The sequence below is a fragment of the Lissotriton vulgaris genome, chromosome 12 (assembly GCF_964263255.1).
Source record: "Lissotriton vulgaris chromosome 12, aLisVul1.2, whole genome shotgun sequence".
NCBI classification, from domain to species: Eukaryota; Metazoa; Chordata; class Amphibia; order Caudata; family Salamandridae; genus Lissotriton; species Lissotriton vulgaris.
In genome coordinates this window covers 699,135,383-699,158,446 of record NC_141700.1, presented here as the reverse complement: position 1 = coordinate 699,158,446, position 23,064 = coordinate 699,135,383, and the positions used below count along the sequence as shown (strand labels likewise).

The following is a 23,064-nucleotide window of genomic DNA, read 5'->3' as shown; positions in this document are numbered from 1 at the left end:
CCAGCCAGGCCAGTAATAGTGCACCCAAGCCTTATGTACTTCAGTCTATAGGGTGTATTTGCTTTGAAGTGTCTCTTCACAATATGTGATGTTGTATCTGTGGATCGATTCCAAGCCAAGTTTTTGCCTCTGATGCTGGGACTTTTGGTTCTGATTTTGTAATGAGGAGACAAGACTACAAGTCCCAAAATGCAAAGCAAAGACCATTTGCTGTATGCCTACAAGGGGGGCTTTCATAATCTCATAGCCTGCTCGGTATCTGTGTACCATGGTTTCTGTAACTTCACAGTTTGGGAGGGGCCTGGGCCTAAGGCTTTTTCACATACCTCAGAGTATCGCCTCTGATAGGGGAGAGGTGTGGCGCAGTGGCCAGAGCGAGTGACTCCGGAGCATGGGGCTCACGGCTCAATCACTGGCGACAGCGACTGCTCGGCCCAGCACCATGTGACTCTGGTCAATGTCTGGCATAATCTCCCCGGCGCCCCCTGCACCTTGAGACCCTTAGGGGTGATTAGTTTGCGCTTTACAGATACTGTGTTGTTGTTTGTTGGTGTTCTGTCCACAGAGATTGCCCAGATGTCACATGTTATCATCTCACAGCGTTCCCAGGTCTGTCTTTTGATTTAGCAAATCATTCTGAAAGTTGTAGTTTTGTTTCATTTTAATTGAGGCAATTGGACCTGCACACCTGATAATGAGTGACGTCAAAACAAAGTCCACATATACAACTGTGCTGTCATGGAGCCATCAGGTCTCCCTCTAACACAGGTGCTGTTATACATAAGCCTGGGTGAAATTTCAATTGTGTTGATGAGTACTTCTGTGGATTGTGAGTTATGCTTGTTATGCGAAATTGAGAAAGATATTCATTATGCCCCACTGGGTAAATAGGGTGTCAATGTTAAGTCAGGGGAGGGAGCTGTGCAGTGGCTGCAGATCACAGTACTTGTGTTGTTGCACTATTTTTTTGTGTTGCATTTCACGCTAAAATATAGTGTTAAATCCATATTTGCAATTCATGTCATTTCGAGTCATTTTCAGGAAATGTTTTGTAATTCTGCAAAATCAGATTAGGCAAATTGTCTGCACGCCGAGTAATACCTCACAGTCTACGAGACACGAGCGCACCAGGGCGCTGCCCATGTGCTAAAGTTACCAAATGACTCCATGCATCAAATATGGAGTAATCCAGTCCTAGGTTTTCACTTAAGTCTAATGAATTCTGGGAGTTGTAGTTCAGGTGCACTTCAGTCGAATTAACATGCCTGAAAACATTGATTCGGAAAAGAGGGGCCCTGGGCTGGAGTCTTGCACCCTTGGTGACATGGAGCCATGTGATAATCTTACATGCACTTGAGGTCGAGTTAACCTGCATCGTGCTGTTAGGGCATCTGCGGGGGTAGGGGAAACGTGCTGTGTGGGCAGGTGGGAGTTGAGAATGTTAAACCCTAGATGGGAGGTCTGAGGCGAGGGTGTTTCAGGAGAGCTTGAAGAGCAGGACCCCCTCTGCCTGCTGCAGGGACCTCCCTTATGAAGGGTTCTACAACTAGCTAAGGGTACCCGGCGGGATCTAACTATCCCCCCCCCCCCCCGTCACAGGTATGGTGTTGAGTAGGCAGCAGTCTCTCTGCACCAAATCCTTGAATCTCCACCACCGCTCTTGTAAACTCCTCTGTCAACATTTTAATAAGCCTTTAATTACCAGCCTTGAAGTCTGCAGGGTAAACTCCACCTCAGTGAGATATGGTTATGACTCTGTTATTTATTTTCTGAAGTTAGTCGGCTGACCTCCTGGCAGGGGTTAATTTGTAAAAACAAATGAGTGCTGGGGTTCTCGTCAGGAGGAAGCTTGCCCCACCCAGCCTATTATTCTTTTTAGCTCCACCTAAAAAAGAACCAACTATTAATCATGAAAGTGGGAAGAGAATGTGGTGTAATGACCAGACCTTCGGTGCTGGGGAACCAGGTTCGAGTCCAGGGGTCGGATCAACATCCTGTGATTCTGGGCAATTCACTTAATCTCCCTGTGCCAACAAAGATGAGTGTTTCCTTAACTGGTGCTCATGAAAAGTGCCGGTGTTGATGATTCGGTGCCGGTGCTGAGCACCAGAAACCACTGGCTCAAATGAAGCACTGCCTCCTGGACTTTGAGGGCGCTCAGACCCTTTGCTACCCTGGGTTAGCCTCGCCTGCACACTCTTCCTGCAAAGGCGCCTGAACTCTGAAGGCCAAGCGTTAATGATGACAAATGAGCTGGCATCACTTTCAATGCCTTCTGCAGCTGTCACCTCATGTCAGAGGTCAACGCCTTGCTCTTGGGTTAGCGAGGAGTCACTTTGGACCTGGTGAACATCTGAGCTGACACTTAAATCTTAACACACAACATGAAGTGACTTGTCTGGTATCTAAACCCACAATAGCCTTCCCTCAAAGCATAGCACACCTCCACAGCGTGATAGCACACCTCCACAGCGTGAAGCCCCTCATCAGAGGATCTCAGACTTTCACATAAACCGCATGATCTCACTTCCTGTTTTCTTCCCCAGGTCGAATACTACAGCTTGAGAACAGCAGAACCCCTATTTTAAAGTAAAATGTTTAAAGGGGTATTAATATATATCATGAACTCAGAAGATGAACTTAAAAAAATAGCTAGCAAAGGACAAAGGTAAATCTCCATCAGCTGAAAAGGTCCATCCAAAGTAATCTTGAATATCCCCAAAATGCAACATATTTCTAGTATTTACTACACAATGCTCCCTCATAAGCACACTCCCACAAGGCATTACCAAGCAGTACATCATTGTATCTTGCAAAATACATAAGACCTGATTCACAAAAGACCTCCTCACTCGTGGTGGAGGTCCCGCAGTCGTGGGGGAGTCTCCGCACTCGAGCGGAATCTCCACAATGAGAATTCTCGATACAGAGATTCTGCCACAAGTGCGGAGGTCATTTGTGAATCCGGTCCTTATGCATCAGTGCATATACAGCAAAATTCCTCTCCTGATGGACCACAACCGCTAACAATGTAAATGTAAATGTAGTAGTACTTGTATAGCACACAAATCACCCATGAGGCAACTCGGCGCTTGTACGCATACCGCTGTGGAACCCTTCCTGGCTTTTCCCTGTGAAGTGCCCACTCCTGGGCACCCCCGAAGTGAAGCCAGGCATCCTAGCATTGTTGGGGCTGTTGTGGAGATTAAGCAAGCTATTGCCCAGAGTTGCGGAGTGAGACCCATGAATTAGAATAGGCACCGAGGCAAGAATTATTAGGTCCGAGGAAATTTTTAGCCCGAGACCCGCCGAGGCGGGAATTGAACCCTGGTCCCGGGCTAGACCTCTGCATCAGGGTCTGCCGCTCTAACCATTGAGCCACACTACTCCACAATCTACATAGGATCATTCACTGTGCAGGTGTACTCCCCTCCCCCGCCTGAGTAAGACCCACACCCACGCATCAGTTTGAATAGTCTAGAAGGGACTCTCTATGGAGATGGAGAATTCCTCCTGCCTGGCCTCTGCCAATGAGGGACCTTGAAGATTGCACCACTGAGCCAATGCTCCTTCAGTGCTCCTTCTGGGCTGAAGACTCAGAGAGGTACAATGACTCACTAGATGCTCAGATATATTTAGGTAATTGTAGGGTTTAGTATGCACACTGCCCCGACGCTTATAAAAAAATTCTTACTTTTTCCCGGCAGGCAAGGAGAGCTAGGGCGAGGTTGGAGCTGGGACACGCTTGCCCGGATTTTATATGCTCAGGGGACCTCATAAAATATCACATCAGTACCTTGCGAGCCCTAGCCCCTCACTCAAAGCACAAATTAAAAACCATCTTTGAAGAGGCAAGCTCGTCATGCCAGCCACAGCTGACAGTGGCCACACGCCTCCTCGAAATCGAATCCTCCAATCTGCTCAACCGGGACATCCCGGTTACAACTTGGAAAACCACAGTGAAACTACAGGTCAAGAAACTCTCACTTGAAAGTGACATTGAAAGGCTACACCACAGATCCAGCTTCACCATACTGGACACCACCTACATCCTGGCCAAAGCCCAGCTATACTTTGAGCAAGCATTGACAGCCCAGCACGAAGGAAAATCACCTATATGAGACTTCTTGCACTGCCCATCATGGACTTCACTCCATCCTGTGCACGGTGGGACCATTCAGCCGCTTGCCATCTATGCAGTCACAAATGCGAATCTTGGTTTCATCAGCTGTGCTGCTGCCCAAAGATGGCAAGTGAATGTCGCCGCTTGCTAACCCCGCTATGCAGGACCAATTGCCCCAGACACTGCAGAGCAGCCTCCATTCTGTGCTTCTCCTCCAAAACAACAAAGACTTTGGCCAGGATGGGGAAATCTATTGATGCGATTCAGGCTGCCCTTCCAAAAACAAGAAAAGCACCAACATCCACTAGCAAGCCGTAGCCCTCCACGACAATGTTGGAAGGAGCAGTAGAGCACTATATCAATCTTGCTTCAGTATTGAAAGTCAACATTTTAAGAGTTTTTTAATGTGTTTTAATATGATACCTTGCCAAATCTGATTTTAGGTGTTTACATGTAATGATTTTAAGTAATCGATCATGAATACATTTCTTATTGACTTACTGCCCTGGCGCTGCCTGGAGCCTGGGGCACGCTTTATAAAACCACATTGGTTAAGTATTAACCCCTTACATGCTGATGTCGGCCCTCGACCGTCATGCATCGCAGTGGCCGTGTGCTGATGACAGCTGGGGCCGTCATGAACCCGCCCACTCATTAAAACGGCCGCACAGGTACAGAATCGCGGCCACGCCCAAGGGGTTAAATAGCTATATAGTGGATTAATTAGGGTGCCTAGATATTGAACACCACAAACAGAGAAATTCCACAAACATAGAAGTAGGACAGCAATTTTTCCTGGGAGGAGGGGCACAGGATGATGTATTTGACAGTTCGCCTGAACATAGAAAACTTGCAAATCCGGGGTGCCTGGTCACCCAAACAATAAACCAGCTATGATGACAGAAGCACTCCGATTCTGCCACAGTGTGAGTTATGGTGATTTACAAAACCCGAACATCTACAGCTGTGTGTGAGGCTCACAGAACAATTATAGCGCTCTGAGGCCTAAACTGGACTGACTCCAACTGAGCAAGTCTGTAAAAATAAATACAAAATAAATCATCACTCCTGTTCCACAACTCTTACAACCAAAACCACGAAATAAACAAAAACTAATGTTTCACAACTCTCGGAGGGCTTCATATTTACAGAAACCGAGGACTCCCTGAACCACAATGATTACTGAACTGTATAAAAAAGAGGGACAGCCTGTTATATTTATAAACAAACAGTTTATTTTACCAGAGAGTCTCTTGGAACATTTACAAGAAAAGGGGTCCGCATATCTGATATACGCAGGCTACAGGAAAAGAAACACGTCAGGGAAAATACACTGGTGCGCATTAAGCAGCTGGCCAGAGAATGTCCCACAGCTTGAGGATAAAGGTGCAAAGTTACAGAAACACAACAGCATTTAAAGAAGACACCGCAGCATGAATGTGAAGATACAAAGTCACAGAAACACACCAGCAACTTTCAGAAGACCCTGCAGCATGAGGGCGAAGATACAAAGTCACAGAAACACACCAACAACTTTCAGAAGACCCTGCAGCATGAGGGCGAAGATACAAAGTCACAGAAACACACCAACAACTTTCAGAAGACCCTGCAGCATGAGGGCGAAGATACATAGTCACAGAAACACACCAACAACTTTCAGAAGACCCTGCAGCATGAGGGCGAAGATACAAAGTCACAAAAACACACCAGCAACTTTCAGAAGACCCTGCAGCATGAGGGCGAAGACACAAAGTCACAGAAACACACCAGCAACTTTCAGAAGACCCTGCAGCATGAGGGCGAAGATACAAAGTCACAGAAACACACCAACAACTTTCAGAAGACCCTGCAGCATGGGGGTGAAGATACAAAGTCACAGAAACACACCAGCAACTTTCAGAAGACCCTGCAGCATGAGGGCGAAGATACAAAGTCACAGAAACACACCAACAACTTTCAGAAGACCCTGCAGCATGGGGGTGAAGATACAAAGTCACAGAAACACACCAGCAACTTTCAGAAGACCCTGCAGCATGAGGGCGAAGATACAAAGTCACAGAAACACACCAACAACTTTCAGAAGACCCTGCAGCATGAGGGCGAAGATACAAAGTCACAGAAACACACCAACAACTTTCAGAAGACCCTGCAGCATGGGGGTGAAGATACAAAGTCACAGAAACACACCAGCAACTTTCAGAAGACCCTGCAGCATGAGGGCGAAGATACAAAGTCACAGAAACACACCAACAACTTTCAGAAGACCCTGCAGCATGAGGGCGAAGATACAAAGTCACAGAAACACACCAACAACTTTCAGAAGACCCTGCAGCATGGGGGTGAAGATACAAAGTCACAGAAACACACCAGCAACTTTCAGAAGACCCTGCAGCATGAGGGCGAAGATACAAAGTCACAGAAACACACCAACAACTTTAAGAAGACCCTGCAGCATGAGGGCGAATATACAAAGTCACAGAAACACACCAACACCTTTCAGATGACCCCACACCAACAGGGTGAAGATACAACTGCGACTTTCAGAAGACCCAGCTGCATGAGGGTGAAGATGCAAAGTCACAGAAGCACACCAGTGGATTTCAGAAGTCCCAGCAGAATGAGAGTGAAGATATAAAGTCACAGAAGCACACCAGTGGATTTCAGAAGTCCCTGTAGCATGAGGGTGAAGATACAAAGTTACAGAGGCATAGCAGCGACTTTCAAATACCCTGCATCATGAGGCTGTAGATACAAAGTCACAGAAACACACGAGTGACTTTCAGAGGATCCAGCAGCATGATGGTGAAGATTTAAAGTTACAGAAACATACCAGCAGCTTTCAGAAGACCCGCAGCATGAGAGTGAAGGTACAAAGTCACAGAAACACACCAGCGACTTTCAGAAGACCCCAGAGCTTGAGGGGGAAGATACAAAGCCACAGAAGAACACCAGCTACTTTCAGAAGACTGCAGCATGAAGGTGAAGATACAAAGTTACCAAATCACACTAGCGACTTTCAGAAGACCTCTAAGCATGAGGGTGAAGATACAAAGTCACAGAAAAACAGCAGCAACTTTCAGATGACCCCGCAGCATGAGGGTGAAGATAAAAAGTGAAAGAATTGGCTCTTTCTGGTGCACCAGGGAACCCATGATTCCTTCCCCTCTAGATAATCTGCCCATTCCATGTATCGTGCCCAAGAACATGAGGTAGAAAAAATAACAATCTGGATTATCCAAACCAAGCTGGGAGCCCTGCTGGATCTTGCTGGAACTGTTTTGGGACCACTGCCATTGGTGACTTGTGGTCTCCCATCCTGCAATGATCCATCATCTTCCTGTTCATCAGCTGCCCCTGTCCTTTTCCAATTCTTTCACAATAACTTTCATCTTTTCTCTTCCACTTGCTTTATTACTGAAAACAGTTTGTAGAAAAATCAAGCAATCTATCAACTCTGTCTGTAGGAATATATCACTGTTTATTTTATAATATCCGATTTCAAATTCTGCATAAAAACATACACATATATTAAAAACATGCTTTCCACTTTCTGACCATTTTGAATACATCTTTCAATCCTAAGAATAATAACCCTGGGCGGAGTTCACGGACTTCCACTACGCGGAAGTGCAAAAAAAAATGCTGCCACGCTTTGAAAGCTCCGCAAGATGCAGAGTTTGTTGAATAAATGCTGTTCGCACTGTGTAATCCTAGCGAACGGCACCGTGCATAGCGCAAGCCGGCACTGGCTTTCCTTTCTGCCACTCAAGTAGATTTTTACTCGAGTAGCAGCATTCTCAACGCAAATGGGCAGTTTCTCAACGAGAGTGGTCGCGAGCATACGGCACCACTCTTAATGAGAAATCTGATCCCCGCGTTCAGAAATCTCGCCGGGAAGTTGATTTTCCACGCTTGTGCTTCCTCTTTCGCACTCACCAACTTGACGTAGAGGAACACGAGCGAGGAAAAAACTCTTTCGGAACTCCGCGTAACGTGGAGTGTGGCAAACTCCATGAGCAGAGCGGAGTCACCGCCCAGGGTTAAAGAATATACACTGATTTTTTTATGGCTTAAAAAATTGTTAAAATCAATTCACTATGAACAATTCTTTTGATGCAGGGTTTTGGGGGTACTCAGAATGGTTCACACCACCTTCTTTAGGACAAAATAACAACTCGTACACAATTTCTTTTTCCACTGAATGCAGTGCTCATTAGTCTTACATGCCACAGTGGCTTGATTATTCCCTGGATGTACTCGGGGACTATGGGAATTACTAGGCGGCTGTAGCATTTCAGCTGCAGTACGAGGATGTGCTAATTCTTTCTTGTTGTGGTCCCATATACATTTTCAGGTGACATTTTGTGCTTCCTTAATTTGACATCAGCCTTGTGATTCCTCTCACATTTGTATAGAAGTACCTCCTCCTCTTCAGTCTTTAATGCCTGAAAGATGTATTCTTATGTTCTCCATCTTCTCAATTGGTACTAATTTCTATAGAAATACGAGAGGAATCACAAGGCTGAGGTAAATTCAGGGAGCGTGAAATGTCACCTGAAAATGTATGTGGGAGAGTGGAAAGACAGAATTAGCACACCCTCATACTGCAGATGAAAGACTGCAGAATCTAGTGATGTACATCATCCCTGGGAGTACAGCCAGGGAATAATCAAGCCACTATGGCATGAAAGACTAATGAGCGCCAGATTAAGTTGAAAAATAAATTGTATTTGAATTATTTAGTGCTGAAGAAGAAGGCGTCAACCATTCCGAGTACCACCGAAACGCTGCATTGTTAGAATTGTTCTTGAGTTGTTTTTAAATTGTTTAGTGAATTGTTTTTACCAGTTTTTTTTTTTTAAATAAAAATGTCCACATATATTCTTAGGATTGAAAGATGTATTAGAAATGGGCGGAAAGTGGAAAGCATGTTTTTAATATATGTTTTTTTTTTGTGCACAATATGAAATTTGATATTATAAAATAAAGAGTGATATATTCCAACACAGAGTGCGACAGATTGCTTACTTTTTTCTATAGAATGTATAAATTACTCTTTAGTGCATTCTCATTGTTTCTTGGTAAGCAAACCCGAATCCCACTTAGTACAGTTGCACAAAAGGTTATCCTTTTTTAGGCCGAGCCTGGGCAGTGCATGCGCTGCTCTGCGAGGCATGCTGTATTGAGGTAGGGATGTGAAGCTCCGCCCACTCTCCACCCATATTTTTTACTGGCTTGCGTCATTGTCCACTGTGAACTATGGCTGTTCATTGGTCAAAAGGCTTAGTTGTCCCTCCTTAGCACCGCCTTGCCTCGTTTTGTAACCTCCCATGGCAACACCCGCTCTTATTTGTGTTGTTACTCAGTAGACTTTAGCTACAGCCTCTGAGCACCATTTTCTCAACTAGCTTTGTCCTGCCTGCTGTTGCAGGCAGGACATGCTTGCTCCTAATGCTTTTTAAAAATGTTATAGCACAGTTGCTGAACGCATTTGCAATGCAATAGGTCGCATTTGCGAGGGTTTAAGCTATTGGTATTGTTAATGACAATGCCTTTTATTTATCTGTTTTAAAAACAACACCTAAATAAAAGGCATTGTCGTTTACAATACCAATAGCTCAAACTCTCTTGTAAATGCGAGACCTATTGCATTGCAAATGCTTGCTCTATATTGATAACGACCCTGTCCCTTTACGTTGAAGGGTGACTCTCCCTGTTTTGTGAAAACAGTTTGTACTTCTTACTGAAGTGGAGGACCAGTGTCATGGATCCTCCATGACACTCAGCTGAACAAAAATTTTAGTGGTCAGGTGCCAGCTACTGCACAGTCTGCATACCCGTGCATAGCATCAGAAACCGAGGGCCGTCCCTGGCAAGCAGCACTTGTCTCCCTCGTGTGGCCTGGATGCACACCGGCGTTCTTTCCTATACAGTGCTATGGATGCTTGTTTCCGGTCCAGGGAGGACCTGGCTTGGCAGTACGGGCTGGACTGTTCCCATAAGGCACAGGGTAAAGACCGATTTGCATATGGCCAGGTCTAAACTGGGGTGGCATGGTGAGCAAAAGAATGATGGATTTAACCCAGATCTCTTGACTGGCGGGATGAATGTTTTGATTTGTTCTACATTCCGTCCATCAATTTTGTGCCTGCTGCTTTCTCGGCCTAAGTGCGCCAGGTATGCCCAGACGTGGGTCCTGGGCTCACTGTACCACTGGACTCAAGCTATCCTGGCGGAAGAGGGGTGAAACCCTGAAACCGGTCCTAGGATGCTTGTTTCTGATCCAGGGAGGACCTGGCTTGGCAGTTCGGGCTGGACTGTTCCCATGAGGCACAGGGTCAAGACTGATTTGCATATGGCCAGGTCTAAACTGGGGTGGCATGGTGAGCAAAAGAATGATGGATTTAACCCAGATCTCTTGACTGGGGGTGAATGTTTTGATTTGTTCTGCATTCCGTCCTTGAATGTTCTTGGTCCTTAATGGGAAGAACCAGAGGGCGGCACCACATCCTTTGTGTATCTTCTGGGAGAGTATGCAAGCAAGTGGATATACAGATGTATGTGTGTGTCTGTGACAACTGGTGCTAGTGAGTTCTGTTGTGTGCCATAACAGCCAATTTGTGGCACATTTGGGCTCCGTTGGATGTATTTCAGGAGTTCTGTTTTCATGTGTTTGCTTGTATGACAGTGCATGGTGTGTTCCAGTGGGGAGTGAGTCGTTTTGTGAGCACAGAGATAGCCAGCACCATGGCATATCTATGCTGTGTTAAATATGTGTGTAATGTTTTGCCTAATGTAATGTGTGCCAGGTGTTGTCAGGGGCGTAATGGAGCCCCCGCCACTCTTGTGGTGCGGCAGGGCCCCATCACCTTCCACCTCAAAGGGGGCCCCTTGGGCTGGCCAGCTGCAAACACATAAAACACTCAGAAGCAGCAAGGTAGTAAGGGAATAGGTAAAGGGGCCCCCTCATCCTACCGTGCAGGGGGGCCCATGAGGTTTTGTGACACCACTGGATGTTGTGTATGTGGCTAGAGACCTGTGATGTTGTGGGTTCACTGATACTGTACTGGGAGGGTGGAAACGTACCGCGTGCCCGCGCAAGCACGCCTGCCCCACTTCTAGAAGGGCATGCGCCCCACTCCAATGCTAAATCACGGCCTTTCATCTACCTAAAAAGCCCTGTCGGGCCCAGGAGCAGGGGGGTGGGGGCGAGGGGGGTGGGGGGAGGTCTAGGACAGCCTGCGACCCGGGCACTCCCGGCGCTCATTCCTTATTCCCGTGGCGAGGTCTGCCATGGCAGGTGGGGCACGAGCATCACTCAGGGCTGTCCACATGCTGCAGGGGGCATGGCCAGTTGCCATGGCAACGGAGAGTACATCACCAGCCGGGCCACCTCTGGAATGCAAGATGCTCCAGGGCTGCTGGGTAAAAAGGCGCGCCTGCCTCTCTTCACTCACCTCTGCTCTCACTCTGGCTGCTCGTCAGACTTAAGCACCCCACGTGTCTCTCAGTGAAGGGGGGTGGGGGCAGTGGTTCATAATGTGTGCATCATTGAGAAAAGACCACCTGAGTGGCTGCAGGGCGACCCTAAAGCTCTCTTCAAGTGCACAGCGTGGGTATGATCCACAGTGAAAGCACGCAGAGTGCGCAATAAAGGTAGGATACACAATGGAAGCACGCAGAGTGCGTAATAAAGGTATAATACACTGTGGAAGCACGCAGAGTGCGCAATAAAGGTATAATACACAGTGGAAGCACGCAGAGTGCGCAATAAAGGTATGATACACAATGGAAGCACGCAGAGTGCGTAATAAAGGTATAATACACTGTGGAAGCACGCAGAGTGCGCAATAAAGGTATGATACACAATGGAAGCACGCAGAGTGCGAAATAAAGGTATACTACACAGTGGAAGCACGCAGAGTGCGCAATACAGGTATAATACACAGTGGAAGCACGCAGAGTGCGCAATAAAGGTATAATACACAATGGAAGCACGCAGAGTGCCCAATAAAGGTATAATACACAGTGGAAGCACGCAGAGTGCCCAATAAAGGTATAATACACTGTTGAAGCACGCAGAGTGCGCAATACAGGTATAATACACAGTGGAAGCACGCAGAGTGCGCAATACAGGTATAATACACAGTGGAAACACACAGAGTGCGCAATAAAGGTATAATACACCGTGGAAGCACGCAGAGTGCGCAATAAAGGTATAATACACAGTGGAAGCACGCAGAGTGCCCAATAAAGGTATAATACACAGTGGAAACACGCAGAGTGCGCAATAAAGGTATAATACACTGTGGAAGCACGCAGAGTGCGCAATAAAGGTATAATACAGAGTGGAAGCACGCAGAGTGCCCAATAAAGGTATAATACACAGTATGTATGTATGTATGTATGTATAGCGCAGAGTGCCCAATAAAGGTATAATACACAGTGGAAGCACGCAGAGTGCGCAATAACGGTATAATACACAGTGGAAGCACGCAGAGTGCCCAATAAAGGTATAATGCAAAGTGAAAGCACGCAGTCCCCAGTGCAACTATGATACACAGTAAAAGCACGCAGAGTGCGTAATAAAGGTATGATACACAGTGAAAGCACACAGAGTGCCCAGTACAAGTATGATACATAAGGGAAGCACGCAGCGTGCCCAGTACAAGTATGTTACACCAGTACACATATGATACACAGTGAAAGCATGTTCAGTGCTCAGTAAAGGTATAATACACATTGAAAGCACGCAGAGTGCACTGTACAAGTATGATGTACTGGGCACTCTGCGTGCGTCCCTTAATATCATGCTTGTACTGGGCACTCTGCGGCTTCCCTTGTATAGGTATGATGCATAAGGGAGGCACGCAGAACACCCAGTACAAGTATGAAATACAGTGGAAGCATGCAGAGTGTCCAGTACAAGTAGGACACACAGGGGAAGCACGCAGAGTGCACAAGTGTGATCAGGGATACTTGACTTATGCGATTGTGTGTCCTTGATGATTTTCGCATAATTGTAGATTTGCTGTATTTGCCCCATATTCCATCAAACGGTTTCACAGTTACTAAAAACATAGTGACACGTTGCTGTGTTGCAACTAATGCCCAGACAGCGTTTAAAAAAATGACTAAATAAAGATGTAATATTATCACAAAATGTGCCATATAATGCTGCATAATTTGCGTTTCTCAACGCATAATTTATTTAAAGCTGCTGCATAATTTGGCCTTTCCCTGACGCATAAATCTGGAGCTGAAACTTTTCAAACACTTACCCCCAGTCACAGATCTGAGTTGAATCCATCATCATTCTTTAGCTCACTTCGCCTCCTCAGTTCAGACACAGCTATATGCAAATCAGTCTTGACCGCATGCCTCATGGGAACAGTCCAGCCCCAAACTGCCAAGCCATGTCTTCCCTGGACTGGAAACAAGCATCCTGGGACCGGGTTCGGGCTAACAGCCCTCATCAGCCAGGCTAGCTTGAATCCAGTGGCAAAATGAGTAAGGGACCCACGTCTGGGCATACCCTGGCAACTTAGGGCATACAAAGCAAACAAAAGAAGATGATGAACAGGGCACTGAAACTTTTCAGACACTCCCCCACCCCCAGTCACAGATCTGGATTGAATCCATCATCATTCTTTAGCTCAATTCGCCACCCCAGTTCAGGCTGGACTTTTCCCATTGGGCGCAGGGTCAAGACTGATTTGCATATGGCTGGGTCCAAACTGGAATGGCATGGTGAGCAAAAAAATTGATTTAGGCCCAGATCTCTGTACTGGAGTGAATGTACTACATTGTTCTGCATTCTTTCCATCAATTGTTGTTTTTGCATTTGTCACCCCGAGTGGGACGGGTATGCCCAGACGTGGGTCCCATGCTCTCCATGCCACTAGAGTCATGCTAACCTGGATTATGAGGGCTGAAAGCCCGAAACGGTCCTAGGATGCTTGTTTCCAGTCCAGGGAGGACCTGGCCTGGCAGTTCGGGCTGGACTGTTCCCATTGGGCACAGGGTCAATACTGCTTTGCATATGGCTGGGTCCAAACTGGAATGGCATGGTGAGCAAAAAAACAATGGATTTAGGCCCAGATCTCTGTACTGGGGTGAATGTACAACATTGTTCTGCATTCTGTCCATCAATTGTTTGTTTTGACTCTGGATAAAATACACGGCGAAAGCAAGCAGAGTGCACAGTACAAGTAAGATACATAGGGAATCACTCATAGTACACAGTTCAAGTATGATACATAGGGAATCCTACAGAGTGCACAATAAAGGTGTAATACACATAGAAAGCATGCAGAATGCCCAATACAAGTATAATATACAGTGGAAGCACACAGTCTCCAGTTCAAGTAGGGTACACAGTGAAAGAACATGGGGTGCACAGTTGAGTCAGTCTTAATTTAAGCCAATGATTGCAGGTAGGGGGCTTTCAATCATAAATTAAGTAACACCACTATATGCAAGGGATTGCCATCATATGACAAAAATCTAATTTATATATTAAGGATAAACATTGCATGCTTGGTATCTTTCTCCATTATAAGGAACTAGCAGCCCGTCCCGACCTTGTCCGGGAGCTTTCAGGCTTCCCCCTACCCCTGCCTGCCCCGACATTGCCCAGCAGCCCGTGCCCCCGCCCGCCCCGTCCCCCGCCTGCCGCCTGGCCCGACCCTTGCGTGGCCTGAGTCAATCCCCGTCCCCCGCCTTCCTCAACCCCCGCCTGCCCCGACATTGCCTTTTGTCCATTCCCCGCCAGCAGCCCGTGCCCCCGCCCGCCCCGTCCCCCACCTGCCGCCTGGCCCGACCCTCTCGTGGCCTGAGTCAATCCCCGTCCCCGTTCCCCGCCTTCCCCGACCCCCGCCTGCCCCGACATTGCCTTTTGGCCATTCCCTGCCTTGCCCGACACCCGCCTGCTTACCTTTTCCGCCGCTCCTGAGTTCACAGCTCCTCGCCGCTCTGCTCCTCACCACTTGTCCGCCGCCGCTCCTCCCCCGCGCCATGTCCGCCTCTCCGTGCTGCTCTTCACGTGACCACTCCTCCCCCGCGCCATGGCCAGAGCTCCTCTGACGCCACTCTGACGCCGCTCCTCGACGTGAGCACGCACGTCGCGGCCGGCACTACTTTGGGGGGGGGACTACTTTTTTTTAAATATTAGTTTTTTAAAAAAGGTTTATTTTTAAACTTTATATAGCCTATAACCATCTACACACCCTGACGTTTTCTACGGTGTATCGGGTGTGTAGATTGGCGCAGTGGTTCCGGAGTTTACCCGCCTCAAAGCCTGAAACTTTCTCCTTTATTATAGTAGTATAGATAGCCACCATTTTTGAAGGGTCCATCTCATATGGTAGAGTTTGCATTTGATTCTTTCTTATAGCCCTGCCAGCTCATGCCCAGAGCTATTCCAGTTGTAAAAGGCCTTCGAGGCAGGATACATGCCAGAGCTGCATGGAGAAGGCCTTTAGGGACCAATATTGATGGAACCATTAGGGCCATAAAGCTATTAGAGCACCTCGCTCACAGAGGGTAGAATGTTCTCAAATAAACAGAGAGAAACAGAAGACAAACATTGGAATGTTTGCACAAAAGGTCTATGCAAGCCAAGTACAATAGGAAAGGAGTTGTCTTCATAAACCAGAGACAGTTGCCACCTACCAGGAACTGTCTCCATCTGCTTGGCACCGCCTCTATATGCCTGGGATTTCAAGGATCTCTCAAAGGTTGCCATTTTCTGGCATGGACTGCATTAGTGAAATGAAATGAAATGAAAGACATTTGTAGAGCGCATAGCTACCCGTAGGCCTCCCAGCGCTAAGAAAAGAGCGGACCGGTATGGACCGATTATCTGGCTGGGAATAGATGAGTCTTCAACATTTTTCGAAAGGAAAGATTATCTTTTTCCAACCGAATATGTTCCGGAAGATCATTCCATTTCTTGGAGGCAACATAAGAGAAACGTCGACCTCCACTTCTGGCCCTCTTAATTTTTGGTACTATGGCTATGCGTTTACTTTCGGATCGAAGAGCTCTTTTAGGACAGTATGGGGAAACCATCGACTGAAGTATTGGTGGACCATTGGAAGTTAGAATCTTGTGCGTGATGCAGAGAGATTTAAACTGAATTCTCTCAGCAATTGGAAGCCAGTGGAGATGGTTTAACGCTATCCTCGCTGATTCTCTCGGGGGAATATGCAGGAGCATTCTTGCTGCACAATTCTGTACCTTCTGAAGAAGGTTTATCGTGTACTGAGGTGCTCCGAGATAAAGCGCATTTGCATAGTCCAAGCGTGACATTATCGGAGCCTGGAGAAGCAGCTTCCTCGCATAGAAGGATAAAAGAGGAAGAATTTTTCTCACCATTCTCATCATTCCAAAGCAGCACCTGCAACTTTCTTTGACTAAAACCTCATATTAAGTTTATTATCGAGCCAGACACCTAGACTCTTTCTGTGGTCTTTAGGTGTTAGCAAGCCAGAGATGGCCTTCATAGGTTCTGGATTAACTGTGTGTGATTCGGGTTGGCTTCATATGCCTGCTATTGCTTTAAAATGCCTGGGATTAGTTTCATATGTTAACGATTGCCATCATACACACATAGTGTTTTAACCTCTTCAGTGCTCATGACAAGGTCAACTCGTCATGGGTTTTACCTGCGCTGTGCGTTTGACGAGTTGACCTTGTCATGAATAATGGGAAATCTGGAGTAACAGCGCCCAGCGGGAATTGCCCGTAGCACCCAAGGTGTTAATGTGATATGTATCAATATCCTATGCAATATATTGCCATGAAATGACAGATATCGTGAGCATTTTAGGTGTAACAGTCACATGTTCAACACTCTTGCATGCACGCACTCAGGCAGACATGCATGCACATAATCTCACACACAAAACCATGCAAGGAGACAGACGCAAGCATATGCACATATGCGCACAAACACATATGCAATCATATGCAGACATATGCACAAGAGAAAGTCAATGATTCAGTAACTCAAACTCACAGCTTATCCGAATTCTTATACTTACCAGCAGCCTCTCCATTCTCTGACTCCAGGTTCTGTATTTCAATGGCAACAATCAGTGGGTTGTAAATTGTAAATTGATACTTGTATAGCGCACTACTCACCCGCAAGGGTCTGTGGAACCCATCCTGGCTTTCCCTGTGAGGCGTCCACTCCTGGGCACCCCCAAGGTGGAGGCCAGGCATCCTTAGCGTTGTGGGGGCTGTTGTGGGGATTAAGCAAGCTATTGCCCAGAGTTGCAGAGTGGGACCCATGATTGGAATAGGCACCGAGGGGAGAATTATCAGGTCCGTGGAATTTTGAGCCCAAGACCCGCCGAGGCGGGGAATTGAACCCTGGTCCCGGGCTAGACCTCTGCATCAGGGTCTGCCGCTCTAATCATTGAGCCACACTTCTCCAGCGGGCTATCCTGAGCTGTAGTACGTCGCCAGCATGACGAAATGACAGGCAGAAGGGGCACCACATAGATAGATGGATAGATAGATAGATAGATAGATAGATAGATAGATAGATAGATAGATACTGTGATCAGTTATCAGGCAGTTTAGGGTACGAAGCAGGGCTATGATTTGAATGTATGTGTTATTTACGTAGCGCAGACTTAGTGAAAATGTAGCTCTGTGTTTTACCCGGTCAAAGGCATGATGCTGTTAATAAGGTGATTCGAGAAGTGGCTGGTCTCTGGGGGCATAAGTGGAACGCTGCTTCATTGTGATGTGGTGTTCTTTAAAGAGGTGCATCTCCAACTCTCTCCTAAAATAGACCGGGTTGGGGCGGTCGGATGGATACCGGAATGTTGTTACAGATCCCCATTACATAGATGGAAAAGCATGCAGACTTGTTTTTTTTCTTCTTTTTTACAGTTCTTTGTCTCTAGTTTAATGATGTCCTGGCTGTGAATATTTCTGAGAGCGACCAAAGATGGTGATTCTTGTTTCTTTTGAATATGTCTCCCTAAGTTGGAAGGGTATGCCCAGACGTGGGTCCCATCCCATGCTCACTACACCACTGGGTTCAAGCTAGCCTGGCTGATGAAGGGTGATGCCCTGAAAACGGTCCTAGGATGCTTGTTTCCGGTCCAGGGAGGACCTGGCTTGGCAGTTCGGGCTGGACTGTTCCCATAAGGAACAGGGTCAAGACTGATTTGCATATGGCTGGGTCCAAACTGGAGTAGTGTGGTGAGGAAAAGAATGATGGATTAAACCCAGATCCTTGTGACTGGGGGTGAATATTCGCATTGTCCAGCATTCCGTCCATCAATTGTTTCTTTTGCAAAGATGGCGATTCAAGCATTTTTATTAATTATTCAATGTAGTAAGTAATACAACGGAACAAGCTACTTTTGCTATACATACATTAAGAGAGATTGATTCATCATCTTAAAAAACATTAAGGGCCTCATTACGATGTTGGTTGGAGTTGCCTTTGGCCAACGCCCTCTCGGAATCGGGACAGACCCAACTCCGGTCGGTGGTTCCAACTGCCTGATTAAGATGCGGCCGAACACTTTTCAGTAGCATACTCCCATTTCTCTATTGAAGCTTGTGCTACGGCTTTAAACTGGCCGTAATACAGGCTCCCATAGAGAAATGGGGGTGTATGTAAAACCTCATGGTGCCTGCCACACAGTGCATAGATTTACAGGGGGTACCCTAGGTATCCCCTCAGCCACCAACCGTTGTCCACGGAGGCAAGGGGCACCTGCTAGGGCCCCCCTCCCCAAAGTCGCTTTCTGACAGCTTTTCCATGTCGGAAAGGCCGGCATGGAAAGGCTGTTGGAATCCGACATCCTAATCCTGACGGCAGAAACTCAGTCGATAGCGGATTACGGTGTGGTTCTGACTGGCCGGGAGACTCCGAGAGCCTGTCAGAACTGCTTGGGAATGACTGGACGGTTTACGCCCTGACCACCGACATTGTATTTCAGCAGTCAGACCGCAAACCGACCGTGTCATTTGGAAAGCCTCCGACTTCGGTCGGAAAGCTTCCGACTACCGATTGGGGCTTTCCGACCGACATCATTAATCGGCCCATTAGTATTAAGTAGTTCCGGTTCGTCAGCTGTGGCACTATGACTGTAACAGCAAATATTTCGATCCTCCATCATGGAGCAGGAGGAAATTTATAAAGATAAGAAGAAATTTAAGTTTGAGAAGACCAACTTGTAAAGCGTAGAACAAAGAGGAATATACGAGCTGAAAGCATGATTAGGCAAATGAGAGTATGGAGGGGATACTGGTAAGGGGACCATGAGTAAGTAGTGTGTGGGCAGGTCCTTCGCAATACTGTTTAGGGGGCTGTGAGTGAGTAGCGTGAGGCCAGATCCACCACAAAATATTAATTAGGTGGCCATGAACAAGTAGTGCGGAGCCAAATCCACCATATGCCCTTTTATTCCCTATCAGAAGAGGACACAGGGGGAGTAGACTGATGTGATGTGATCGAGAGATTCTCTGTATTATTCTCTTTGAACTGTATTAGCATTGTGCCCCAAGCTGCTGCTATGGGATATTTTCTTATTATCCGGGCTTCCTCCCAGTGCGACCACCGATGGTGAGCTCGTCAGCCAGATCAATCAATCAATCAATCAAAGATATTTATATAGCGCTCTACTTACCCGGAGGGTCTCAAGGCGCTAGGGGGGGGGGGGGGTGCTGCTACTACCCGAACAGCCAGGTCTTGAGCTTCTTCCTGAAGGCGAGGTGGTCTTGGGTCAGGCGCAGGTCGGTCGGGAGGGAGTTCCAGGTCTTGGCGGCCAGGTAGGAGAAGGACCTTCCTCCTGTTGTCGCTCTTCGGATGCGGGGGACGGCAGCGAGGGCGTGACTGGCTGATCGGAGGTGTCGTTTGGGAGCGTAGAAGTTGATGCGGTTGTTGAGGTAGCCCGGGCCTTGATCGTGAAGGGCTTTGTGTGCGTGGGTGAGGAGACGGAAGGTGATTCTCTTGTTGACCGGGAGCCAGTGCAGGTCTCTTAGGTGTCCGGATGCGGGGCTGCATGGTGTGCTGGCTCTGTATATGATGCAGGTGGGTTTGAAGATGTGTGGACCGCTGAAGGGAGTGCGCAGAGTTCAGTCCGGGTTGGCTTATGTGATATTTTCAGGCAGTGGATGAGACATGCTACACAGCGTGGAGCATGCTCTCAGTGCGCCAGTGTGGAGTCTGGAAGCCACGGAGAGGGGCGTTTCCACCATCCAGATGTGAGAGTGCAAGGGCTTGAACAGCAGTTCTGAAGTCCCTTTGTGGGAGGAAGGGTCTCACTTACTTTAGTAGCAGAAGCTGGCACAATGCTGTCTTTGGTTTCTTTGCAGAGTCACTTAGCGGTGGCAACCTCAGACTGCCGCCTTGCCTCTCCTCGTGCCCGGACAGAAGCAACAGAGTGGGAATGGGGCACGTGCATGGCATAGGCGCCTCCTCGGTGCAGCGTGTGATCCTGTGTGGAAAGGAGCTTCAGTGTGAGGACATTCAGAGTACTGGCAAATCAGCCATTTTCCCTTGTCCTTGTCCACTCCTCCCACTTCATTGACACACATGTCACATGCGAGTTTGGGGCTAGAGTCAAAATGTCTCACACTCGTGTGTGCAGTGTATTTATGTATGGAAACCGACTTTCTGAAATCAGCTGGTGATTGGAGATTATGGCCTGGTGGGGTGGGGGGTGCAGTGGTGCAGTGAAAGAATGCAGGGAGTGCAATGAAACAATGCAGAGTGTGCAGTCAAAGAATGAAGGGTGTGCAGTCAAAGAATGCAGGGTGTGTAGTGAAAGAATGCAGGGTGTGCAGTGAAAGAATGCAGGGTGTGCAGTGAAAGAATGCAGGGTGTGCAGTGAAAGAATGCAGGGGGTGCAGTGAAAGAATGCAGGGGGTGCAGTGAAAGAATGCAGGGTGTGCAGTGAAAGAATGCAGGGTGTGCAGTGAAAGAATGCAGGGTGTGCAGTGTACGAATGCAGGGTGTGCAGTGTACGAATGCAGGGTGTGCAGTGTACGAATGCAGGGTGTGCAGTGTACGAATGCAGGGTGTGCAGTGTACGAATGCAGGGTGTGCAGTGAAAGAATACAGGGTGTGCAGTGAAAGAATGCAGGGAGTGCAATGAAACAATGCAGGGTGTGTAGTGAAAGAATGCAGGGTGTGCAGTGAAAGAATGCAGGGTGTGCAGTGAAAGAATGCAGGGTGTGCAGTGAAAGAATGCAGGGTGTGCAGTGAAAGAATGCAGGGTGTGCAGTGAAAGAATGCAGGGTGTGCAGTGAAAGAATGCAGGGAGTGCAGTGTACGAATGCAGGGTGTGCAGTGTACGAATGCAGGGTGTGCAGTGTACGAATGCAGGGTGTGCAGTGAAAGAATGCAGGGTGTGTAGTGAAAGAATGCAGGGTGTGGATTGAAAGAATGCAGGGTGTGTATTGAAACAGTATGTGCAGTGGCAACAGTATTAAAGTGGGGTGGGGCGCTGTGGACCCAAGGTCAGGGATGCCCAGTGACAGCAGCCAGAGTGCACATTTGAGTGACGTACTTTATGCATTGCTGGCAGGTTGCTCAGTGGCAACGGATGGGTTAAGCAATCCAGCCAGGACGAGCCATAGCAGTGCGCATAGCGCGGTCTGAACGCAGTGGGAAATAGTACAGATGTGCTTGAAAAACAGGTAAGATCTACTCTGGAAGCAGGCAGTGTGTGCAGTGGGAGAGGCAGGGTACACAGTGCAGGCAGAATGCACGATGTGACCACACTGTACTTACTGTTACACAGGGTGCCCTGTTGAAACAGACAGGATACTGTGCAGGACGACAGCATTTGCAGCTGGTGCAGGGCACGCAGTGCAGGCACGGCGGCAGGCGCACAGTGGACATATTGCTATATTATGCAGCGTGGTGTTATGCAGTGCAGGCAGTCGTGCACGTCGCATAGTGTCGGTAGAGTGCGCCGTGCAGGCAGTGTGCACACTTGTGACCCCTGGTTACCTCATTCTTCGGTGGAAGTTTGGTCACGTGATTTACCAGGAAACTTTACTTCAAACACTGCTTATAAATAAGCCGGACTCGGCTCGAGTGTCAGGGAGTTTATTCTCAGGGCGTCGCGCACTTCCGGTGAGAGAGATCGCCTGTCAAGGGAGGGGAATAGCAGGCGGCGCGGCTGATCTGAGGGGCTTCGGCTCAGCTCTCTCTCTCCACCATCCCAGGCCAGGATCTACTTTCACCAGCCTGGGGGGCAGCTCAAGCCCCTGGAGACTGCGCAGGGAACCCCTTAGGCCTTCGAAGTCTGAGCAACGGGCTTTATTCCGTCCTAGCGCTGCGCATTCTGCATAGGTGAGTGCATAGGTGAGTGTGATCTGGTGTAAACCACGATTATTGGACTGTGCATGGAACAGGCCGTTTATGAATCCCTTCGTCTGCCGTGATTGTGTCATGTTCGTGGCCTGGTTTGCGAAGAAAATACATGTCCTGCAGGAAGTGTGAAGGTGGGTGATGCCGGGGCCACGTGCGCCGCATACTAATGTTCACCACGTGACTTTGGAAACTGTTTGGGCAATACTGTGATGTGCTATCCTGCGTGAGTTTTGAGGGCTCACCTCGTGTTCCTTTTTCCCACTTGCACTTGTAACTTAAGCAACACTCGTAGCCCTCTTGAGAATTGCAGATATTAGTCGTGGCAAAAATACGCCGTTTGTCTACTCCAAATCCAGACTTCATGAAGAGTCGCGTGTGACGACTCTCTGCTTGACCTTGGTACCCCACCGTCATTTGTAGGAGTAAACCCCAAACTCTACCCGAAGGGGGAATAGACCGTTGGGTGTTTCTCCTGGAATGTGACACTCTGTGTCTGGCGACAGACACACAAGAGACATTTGAAGGTCCCCTGGGACCAATAAAGCATGTTACTATGCAATGCATTACATTGCGTGCTATTACAACG

General features: G+C 47.7%; 1 protein-coding gene across 6 annotated transcripts in view; it reads left to right on the top strand.

Moving 5' to 3' along the window:
• Positions 1–23,064, top strand: part of ACHE (acetylcholinesterase (Yt blood group)) — a 157,756-nt gene that overhangs the window by 12,552 nt on the left and 122,140 nt on the right. For 2 of the 6 annotated variants that reach the window (XM_086945927.1, XM_086945924.1), the window contains exon 1: positions 22,205–22,469. The exons of 2 other annotated variants lie outside the window; for them this stretch is intronic. The gene's annotated coding sequence lies outside the window, so the exon portion shown is untranslated. Of the gene's footprint in view, positions 1–22,204; positions 22,470–23,064 lie in introns of those variants that run through there. 2 more of the 6 variants (XM_086945923.1, XM_086945928.1) reach the window with 2 other exon arrangements.